This window comes from Eleutherodactylus coqui, chromosome 1, assembly GCF_035609145.1.
Source record: "Eleutherodactylus coqui strain aEleCoq1 chromosome 1, aEleCoq1.hap1, whole genome shotgun sequence".
Lineage (NCBI taxonomy): Eukaryota > Metazoa > Chordata > Amphibia > Anura > Eleutherodactylidae > Eleutherodactylus > Eleutherodactylus coqui.
In genome coordinates, this window is record NC_089837.1 from 237134436 (window position 1) to 237145038 (window position 10603).

A 10603-nucleotide genomic window follows, 5' to 3' on the forward strand; every position below is an offset into this window, starting at 1 on the left:
AGATCATATAACATGGCAAGACTGAGCCCAGCAACCAGACACAAGGTAGGTATACTGCATTAGCAAGTATTTCCCAAGCAAAAATTTGAAAGCAGACTTGGGTTTGAAGATGTGCTGTTTAAGCTCCTTTTAAGAAGCACAGAAAGGTGGGTAACACTGAAGACCATAGAAGCAGTAACTGGCCAAGTAGACTTAGTTCAGCAGATGAAACACACATTGTGCTTATTTTCCTTCGAAACTGGATTGGCAAAAACCAGTGGAACACAGGTGGTGCTTGGCTGATGCTGCCTGTCACTTTCCTCGCTGGCCTCCCATCCCCTCTCCTGACCGCTCCCATCTCCACTACCTGAGACCCGGCTGCTGTGAGTGGCTAGCTCCCCTGGCGACCCCACAGCTGTGACAGTGTGGCCTCTAGAGCAGCCATCTGTGGCTGTGAGGTACCACCAGCGGCTGTGGTTCGGAGCCCCGCTCTGACTTTCCCCGCCGCCAGCATCCACGCTTGCCAGTCACTGTCCTCCTGCTATCCCCCGGCATGTTAATATCGCTGATTGCCCCAGTCACAGTCTACATCACCCTCCGATCTCCTCTTCGACTGCCCTGCGATGTCTGTGCCGACGGCCAAGCGGTCAGTGTCCACAGCGCCCTCGCCACTGTGCTTCTGGCTGCGGTGTCACTCTACTCCTCGGCCAGCGTCCAATGCATGGGACGGAGGAGCAGCATTCATGGGGGCAGACAAGCTCCTTCCCTACAAGGCGCCAACCCTACCAGCTAATCGGGACAGTGGAGGAGAAGGAGGCATGACAGCGGCGAAGGGAGCAGCTGTTTCGGTCAGCAGAGCGGCGCGCGCCGATCAGGACAGTGGAGACCACCATGGGCCACAGAAACAGAATCCCTAGTTGGAGCCCAGGAGGAAGCAGAACAGGCCTCGTACAGTTAAATCAACTTCTGGGATCCCAGCCAACAGCAGCCAATCCACAGCTGGGGGCGCGAGCACGAAATTCCCTGCCACTGATTCCGGCCAACCCATGTCTCCACCCATACTTCTGGTGGAAACAAGATGCACCAGTAACGGTTCACCCATCTACTGTTCAGAAGTCTGGCCAAAAGTGGTCTTCATGGAAGAATTACAGCCGAAAAAACGTTTTGCCATGTAAGCAAGGCCAAGCGACTCAACTATACACAACAACATAGGAACTAGGGTGCAGGAAAATAACAGCAGCTGCTCTGGACTGATGAGTCAAAGCTGGAAATATCTGGCAGAAGGGAGATACAGGCAGATACTTATCAATCATGCAATATCATCACGGACGCATTGGAATGGCTCAAAATTTATTCTGCAGCAGGAGAACAACCTCAATCATACAGCCAATGTCAATAAGAATTATTTTCACCATAAGGGCTCCTGCACCCTGGTGAGTCGATATCTCCCACGCAATCCTTCTAAAAACCCCTGGATGCAAGACATTTACACATGGAAACAGCCTTGCATCCCTGTGGGAGTTCCCCTCATCCCTTCTGCGGCTTTTACAGCAGCAGATCGCGATGTTCTCCCATTTTTTTCAATGTGGCCAGCGCTGCTGCCACTGGCCCCATTGACAGCAATGGGCGATATCGCAAAGAGAAAGGAAATGCTGCAATTTTTTTTCACGCAGCATCACAGGAGTAAAAACATCACAAATGAGAATGAAACCATTGGTTTCATATTCCTACGTTTTCACTCACTTTCGCATCACGAGAAAAATGTGCGATTTTATCACTAGTGTGAAAGAGCCCTAAGGAACAAGGAGTTTCCGGAAGAAGGGGACCTTTTTCCACTTCTGGAGGTCATGCCTGTTAATCCAGTAACTATGGCAGGAGGTTGGCGCTCTCTATGCCGCGGTTTGTAAGAATCAAATCAAGATTACCCCCGAGATCGCCCTGTTGTCAATGATTTCTGGCTCACTGGCCCGATCAAGAGATCGCTATTGAGATTATTTTTACTTGCCATGAGGCAAATTATTCCTAGGAAATGGAGGTCCACTGTCGCCCATTTGAGACTGATGTGGTCAGAGTCCTTAGACAACTTAAAGTATATGCGCTAAAGACGAGCTAAGATATACCAAACGTAACGCAGGATTATTGTATCTTGACGCCACCGGAAGCTAGGGGTTTGACAGGAGGAAAGCCCCTGTCACACCCCTAGCTCCCGATTGGGTCAAGACTTCAAGGTCCTAGCAGCGTCTCCATTGCTTGTAGCCGAGCCTGCTGGCTTAGGGTGAGGGTTCGTTTTCCATTTAGGCTTACATTATGAGCTTTATAGTGTATCATCTAAGCTTAAGAAGAAAACTCACCCACAGCGTAAGGCAATACGGGCAGCAAAAAGCAATGGAGATGCAGCAGCTGTCACTCATCGCTTCCTTGTCCGCTGCTTCCCTGCAATGCGTACTGGCAGGACAGAGGATGAGGCCTCCGTCACTCCCGACGGCTGTCTGTAGCGTCGCGGCCTTCGGCTGCCTGTTCCCTGCAAACCGGCGCCTGAAAGCTTTGTGATGGCCGGTCGCCCAAAAGACATTTAGTGCCCATGTGCTGCCGTAGACGCTGCTGCTACTGTCCCGCGGCTGTGCAGTGCGATTGCTGATGTGCTGCTGCACTGTGCAGGAGGATAGCTTTCACAGTGACTGCCACCGACGCTCCGGTCTCCCTGTGCAAGGTGAAGATGACATCGGGTGGAGAGGGGGCCGCTTTGGGTCTGCAGCTGGCGCCGGCAATTTGCAAATGACAGCTGGGGGAGGCTGCTCACACTTGTTTTACTCTGTCGGGGAAAAGCTGGGGCGGTGTGCCTGCAGCTGGAGACCGCTGTATGCAGCTCTGCTCCAAAAAAGGATTCCTTAGAGGGCTGCCAGAACCTGCAGCCCAGCCTGCTGTGTAGCCAATCAGGTACAGGGGGAGTCACCCCACCTTCAATCTTGGCTCCACCAGGACTTCCTGGTGGTGTCAAGATACAATAATACCATGCAACTTGGGCCAGTTTAAATATGTGGCTCGCTAACGGGGCTGTGCCTAACCAATTTTCTCCCCAACATGTGATTTACCCATCAAGTTGGATTTGACTTATCTTGCCTAAATGAACCCCAGTGCACGCTTGATAACCCTACTCCCCCTCTTCCCCCCACCCCCATTCTCTTATATTTCCTTATATGTATTCCTCTGCTCTTTCTCATTTTCTCCTGTTTAGGAGTAACTGTTATGATATTTGTTAGAGATAAAGTTAAGCGTCTGCGTTGTCAAAGTACAATGGACAGTTTGTGGAATCATTTTATGTGATCTCATGACCATATATACACACTGCTTTAAGAGAATGCAGTCTGAATAAAATCCTTTTTAAGCCATAAAGAACAAGGAGTCCTGGAAGTGATGATATGGCACCACACAGCCTTGATCTACATCATCCAGTCTGTCTGGGATTACATGAAGAGACAGAAGGATTTGAACAAGCCGACATCCACAGAAGATCTGTGGATAGTTCTCCAAGATGTTTGGAACAACCTCCCTGCTGAGTACCTTCAAAAACTGTGTGCAAATATACCTAGAGGAACTTATGCTGTTTTGAAGGAAAAGGGTGGTCACACCAAATACTGATTTATATATTTCGCTTTGGTTCATTTACTTTTTGTCAATTGTCAAAAAACATACTTTACAGCATCTTTGCCACATTGGCCTAAAACCTTTGCACAGTACTGTAAAAGATCACTGAAGCAGGATTAGTACATACAGCAGTAAATAGGATCTCAATGGTATTGGCAATAGTCAAATGCTAGAATACTGTTTGTGATAATCTGTATATTCTCACACGTATGGTTTCAAACTGTATATACTATAAATTAAATCATATAAAATCTAGAATAACATGCGGCGAACAAGTCAACTATAGAGCAGCAGCTAAAATGGAACGGCCTCCAGAGCTGCAACCTACAATTATTTCATACATGTCAGGTCTTTACATCGGAGCGCTCACATATCATGGGGCCGCTGCAGAGCAGGCAGCATCTTCATGAACGCCAGCAAATTAGCAGGGAAAAGCACTGAATGACATCCCAAACTGGGTGGTAATCATAGTTTATAATCCAGTCAATAAATAGATGTATTTCCCTAAATATCTGCACTCTAAGCAGTGACCGGCAGCGTCAGTCATGCTTGGCGGACAGTTGGCATATAGTAGCAACCATAGAATGCAGCAGTCCACAGATAAGCATTCATTATTCATTCAGTGCACTTCACAATTGTCATGCAAAGGAATTCTTGGAGGGATCATTTCCATATGCATGCTGACCCCGATCCCTATACCCAACCAGAGGATACAATTCACAGGTTGGAGAGGATGTGTGGCCTGTGCCGTCACTTATTACAAGAGTGATCATGGCTGCTCATGTGCAGGCCTGTTCCCAGGGAGCAGGTATTGGACTACTCTTCCATCTTGTCACGGGCATCTCCAGCACAAGCCGGAGGACTCCACTAACAATGCACAGGGAGATAGGATAGCGGCGGAGCCATGCCTCCTCTTCCAGGAAGAATGGGCAGGTGGGGGCGGGCAGCAAGAACAGATCCTATTGCCTTAATCAGATAGCAGTGCAAGTCTATGACACAGCGATATTTATAAGCTGGGCATGTACCTTGCCTGGCACACATGTACACGGCTTCTATATATACACCAAACTGAAGACTCACTGATTAGGGGGTGAAACCCATCACTTGTCAATCCTATCCAATGCTACTCGCCACTTACAAATGTAAGTTGTCAGAAGCAGGTCAGTGATAATAATGGCGACGACACTGGAAACAAGATTGCTTTTTTTAGCAGATCCAGTTTTATTTCTGATTATTAATGCCCAATCACATCCAGCTATAATCCTCACTGGATATGATCCCCAGCTACACCTGAAATGCTTGCTAGAATCACACTGTACGCCTATAGAGATCCCGGTGGTGAGACCCAACACTTCATGAAACACAGCAGTGCTGGCGTGTATACGTCAGCTACACACAGAAATGCATAGAGCACGTAGGAGCCAAATACCTACAGAATACAGGTGCCCAAAGCAGGTGCCCACCACCCCCATCAACACACAACACCACCTCAGCGAAATGCATTGCTGTCAGATCACCAAAAAAAATAAATAAATATATATATATATATATTTATATATATTACACAAACACATATTTATTACATAGGGCATCTGATGGGCATTTCCTCTTATCCAGGGATCCCACTACATTAATAGAGGAAGGGAAATGACAGCTTATATAATAAGCTAAATATATAGCTCCATCAGAATACTGCTGCCATATCTGGCATTACAAGGAATACGTTATTCCCCTGCAGATGATAGATAGATGATGGATGATGACACAGGAATGTGCCGGCTCCTGATCACACATACATGCACAGCATCTGACATTTATTAGGTGCCAGCCATGATCTGGAAGGGCCTGCTCATTCATCGCGCACACAGCACGGGACACACACGGCTCCGGTCACGGGGTGGTAAGGAGAGGACGTGATACCTGCAGGCGGAGGCAGCGGGATCTGGGAGCGGGTCTGCGGCTGCACTCACTGCTGGCTGCTCATCCTCCTCCGCTCCTGGGCTCTGCTGCTCGGGGTCACGTGGCCCGGCTCACCAGCTGCGCCCCATCTCTGCCCGTTGTCACGGATTGTCCACGATGACTCAAGGACAACAAACAAGGAAGGCGAGAGCTAGAGGCGCCCGCCTGCCCCGCAGCACGGCCAGCAGACTGAGGCAGAGGGCGGGGATAGGTCAGCCGCGGGAGGAGGGAGCGCGAATGGCAGCTCCGCTCTCCTCCCAGAGCTGCGGAGATGGCGGAGGCTCAGGATCGCTGGAGACGGGGGCAGAGCGGGGCGGAGGATGTGCTGAGCCGGCTCCCCCTCCTGGCACAGCATGGTGCAGCCCATGCATGCACAGATCTCGCCGGCGGTATACAGGAGGGCAGTGTGAACGGGCAGGCTGCGGGACACAAGCAGGGGGACAACGGCTGTGCTGCTGGGTATGGATAGGGCTGTGGAGACATCTAATGTATGCTCAGATTTAGGGCTCATTCACACAACCATTGGCATAAAACGCTGCATTGGCCACGCAGCGCTTAACCGGTCTGTGTGGGGGACCCTGAGTCGTGCCGCCGCGTATGGCAGCCCGTGTACTGCAGCGTATCTCACAGACATGCGCAGTATGACTTTTTTTTGTTGTTTTTAATTCCCCGCTGTTTCATAGTGGTGATGCGTATGTATTGCCGCCATTACGCAATATATTGTGTATATACGCTACCCATACAAATGTATAGAGCACACTCCGTGGTACGCGGTGAAATACAGCATGCTGCCATCAGTTTCTTCATGTTAGGCTGGCTGTCCACGGGCGAGTTGTCCTTATAAGATCCGCGGCGATAAATCGCCTGCGGACCTCGCATGACACGCTTTCCATAGGCTAACTCTAGAAAGCGCAGCCTGCCGTCCACGAGCGGAGAATGGCCGTGGACAGCAGCCTTAATGTGAATGGATCAATGGAAGACCATTTACTTTCATTGACTCCATTCACTGCGTGCCATGTGGCTGGAATACGTGCCAAAATTACGGTCATGTGAATGGTCAAGCTACAGGAAAATCATTATGAACTATTGACAAGATGGCCCAAAATGCCAGAATGGCTCTTTGCTTACAAACTCACTGACTCTAACTTACGCTGGCGTTGTAATGAACATGTGGGCTCCTTGTCTCATATTTAGTGTCAAGTCCGGTTTAGGTGCATTCTAGAATCAAGTACAATATGCGATATTACATACAGCTCTTTTAAATGATGGCCGCCTGCAGACGGCCAGGTCGGATCCTGCTGCGAGAATTCTCGCAGCGGGACCCGACCCGTGCCCCTGCAAGGACCTGACCCGCGCCACTGCAAGGATCAGTGCGGCGCTCACCTCTCCCGCGGCTTCGGCTTTTTGATCTGCTGCAGCGAAAAACCGCGAGATTTCCGCCGGGAGAACTGCTGCTGCAAAACCCGCGGTGGCTTTGAAGCGGCCTGGCCGCTTGCTCTTCCGCTGCGGCCGGCGCTCCCATAGAGCAGAGCGTGGCCTCAGTGGGAAAAAAAATAGACATGCTGCACTCGGCAAATCCGCGCCGCAGCGGTGGCTTCTGCCGGCTTAGCCGCAGCGGATTTGACGTCCCATGTGGACGAGATTTCTGAGAAATCTCGTCCACATGGCTGGCTAATCCCGGGATTAGCGGCCGCATGCGGATTTGCCACGGCGAAATTCCGCACAGAATTTTTGGGGCAAATCCTCCCCGTGTGAACCCAGGGTGGACAAAATTTGTAGGTTTGAGGAGCTTACGAGTTGGTGAGCAGGACCCATGACAAATTCAGAGTCCTATGGAAGCCCCGGGAGCTCAGGTCTCAATCCAGTTACACAGGTTGAAGCTCTTAACAGTGACATTTATGTAGGTTAAGCTTTCGTCTTTCAATGCCCCACTCTCACCGGGGACATCGCATCCAATGGGATCAATTGTCTGGTATACCATACTCTTTACTCCTCTTAAGCAAGATTTTCATAACTGTCCTTTCCCTTCCCTGCCCCTCTGTACCCTAATCCTAAACCCTATCCTCCCCCTCCACCCTACCTGCTCTGTCCCACCTCCTCCTCTTACCACCACCTTTTTTTAAAAATGTAATTGTAATGTAATGTACGTGCAAGATGTTCTTACAAATTAGTGTATTCTGCGATTAATGCTATATTGCATCTGACATTTATGTTTCAATAAAAAAATAATTTACAAAAAAAACAATTAGTCATGTGAATGAGCCCATAGGGCCGGGCTCATACAAGCATATGCGTAAAACATAACGTTTTATCGCTGTATAAGCCAGCAGAGAGCAGGCAGGTCACTGTGTAGGGCAGCAATTTTGTACTTCTCAGGACAGTCATGCGCAGTCTGAATAGTTTTTTGTTTTATTAGCGAATTGCTTATTAACACTGCACATATGCATTGTAATTGCGTATGTACAACGTTTATTACACGCCTATAGAGAACAATAGTGCTCTATCTTGCGTAATGCGCAGTAAAATAGAACATGCTGCGTTCTTTTTTTACACACTTATTTTATGCAATAAAAAACACTAGTGTGAGTGGGTCAGTGAAAATCAATGTACTTGTATTAACTCCACCACGTATTATGCCCACGTACATCGTGATGTAATGCCGCTCGTGTGAGCCTGCCCTTAACCCCATGAAAACCAGGCTGCTTCAGACTTAAATGGCTTGGGCAGGACTTGTGTTATTGACGACCTATCCTCAATCTCTAGTTGATCATCATAGTTGATTTCAATGAGAGCTGCGCCAGCTACTACACAGGGATCAGGGCAGTGGCTTCTGCTTCAACCCTGGTGTATCCTGACACTCAGCCAAAACTGCCTGGAAATCCCCTTTAAGTCAACACCCTCATTATCTCCCACCTAGATTACTGCAACATCTTACTGTGTAATCTCCCATCCAACACTCTGGTGCCTCTTTAATTAGCCTCAACTCTGTTGTGCCTCTTCAACTCTGCCTGCATTACTCCTCTTCCTCTGCCCATCCCGTCACTGACTATCAGTGGTCCGGAGAATCCAGCTCACACTATCAATAACATACAAGACCATCCACAACATGTCCCCTCCATACATCTCTGAAGTAACAGCAAAGTCGAGATTCTCCTCTTATTTCTGACTGCTCTTTCAGCGTCTCCTTCGCTGGCTCTACCTTCTCCTCACTCCCCATAGCTGTTGGGGTCCCCCAGGGCTCCGTCCTCGGACCCCTCCTTTTCCATCTACACAGCGCCAGTCGGACAAACCATCCGCAAATTCGGTTTCCAATACCACGTCTACGCTGATGACACACAGCTATACACCTCTTCCCGCGACATCTCTGAACCTTTCCTCCAAAATATCACTGACTGTCTATTCGCTGTCTCTAATACTATGTCCTCCCTTTTTCTCAAACTTAACCTTTCTAAAACTGACCTTCCTGTCCTTCTGCTTTCCAACCGACCTCCCCTCAAAATCTCCATTCTAGTGTCTGGCACCACCATAACCCCCAAACACCACACCAGCTGTCTTGGAGTCACAATGGACTCCGAGCTCTCCTTCAACCCCACTCCCAATTTCTGGACTGAACATGCCAACTGCACCTCAGAAATATTGCTAAAATCTGGCCGTTACTTACCACGGACACACTAAAGACACTTGCTTGTTGCCCTTATCCATTCCCAACTCAATTACTGTAACTCACTGCTCATCGGCCTACCCCCCCCCCCCCTCCGCCCACCACCACCACCACCACCACCACCAAACTCTCTCCTCTCCAATCCATACTAACTGCGGCAGCTAGACTCCTCTTTCTATCCATTCGCTTCTCAGACACCTCTGCACTATGCCAGTCACTACACTGGCTGCCCATACACTATAGAACTCAATTCAAACTCATCACCCACAAAGCTCTCCATGACTCTGCGCCAACGTATATTGCTTCCCTTTTGTCCGTACACCACCCAGCCCGCACACTCCGATCAGCCAACACATTGAGATTAAACGCCCCTCTAATTCGATCCTCACATTACTATCCTTATTATTACCTCCCCACATGTAACATTATTACCCCTCCCCCACCCTGGGTTGAGTGGCTGTGCAATCAGCGTGCACCTGAACATTTTTGCTCCTCTATATAGCAATCTGGATTGCTGCATGATATCAGGCCAAATGGCGACTGAGCATTTTCTGTAGTACATATCTTGTATCTGGCCTCCTTTTTCTGTGAGTTATGTCTTTGAGCATTTTTTCTCACCTCTGTCATTTTATGTAGTTAATTGTGAGATAGCATAGGTTCTGGCGTACGCGCAGTGGCCTTGCCGTGGTGCACCAGCTTATGTGTTTTGGGCCTAAAATACTAACTAACACCCGCATTTATCAGTGTGTGTTTTTTATGCATGAGGTTGGCTATAGATGCGGGAGGAGCCCAGGCTGACATGCCTGTGTAGCACACTTTTAATGCAGGACAATCCACTGCTTTGTCAGTGCGGGTTGTCCCCCTGTGTGTGTGGTATCAGTTAATATGGTGCAGGCTGGGTCTGTTGGCAGTCACCCCTCCCCCACCCTGGGTTGAGCTGAGTGGCTGCACAATCAGCATGCACCTGAACATTTTTGCTCCTCTATATAGCAATCTGTTTTACTGCATGCCTTCAGGTCAAATGGCGATTGAGCATTTCCTGTAGTACATATCATGTATCTGGCCTCCTTTTTCTGTGAGTTATCACAAACAGAGGGTCTAGAGCTCCAGGACTTGCTGGATACAATGGAGGACCTTGAAAATATGTCTTGACGGAACAATCTGAGGATATTGGGGATACCTGAAAGTGTCCTCCAGGGAGATCTGCTCTCTCTATGTGAAGCAGAACTGCCCAAGTTCCCAGGTCTTGTCACGCCATGCAAAGTGGAACAGGGACACAGCGTTGGACCTGTTTGAAGCAACACATCTGCAGATGCTCAACATCCAGCGCGCCCCACGCCAGTTGATTCTAAAGTACAG

General features: G+C 49.0%; 1 protein-coding gene across 2 annotated transcripts in view; it reads right to left on the minus strand.

Moving 5' to 3' along the window:
• WASF1 (WASP family member 1) overlaps positions 1 to 5876 on the minus strand; it is a 102108-nt gene extending 96232 nt beyond the window's left edge. For both annotated transcript variants that reach the window (XM_066606903.1, XM_066606894.1), the window contains exon 1: positions 5545 to 5876. The gene's annotated coding sequence lies outside the window, so the exon portion shown is untranslated. The remainder of the gene's footprint in view (positions 1 to 5544) is intronic.
• Positions 5877 to 10603: the final 4727 nt, after the last annotated feature.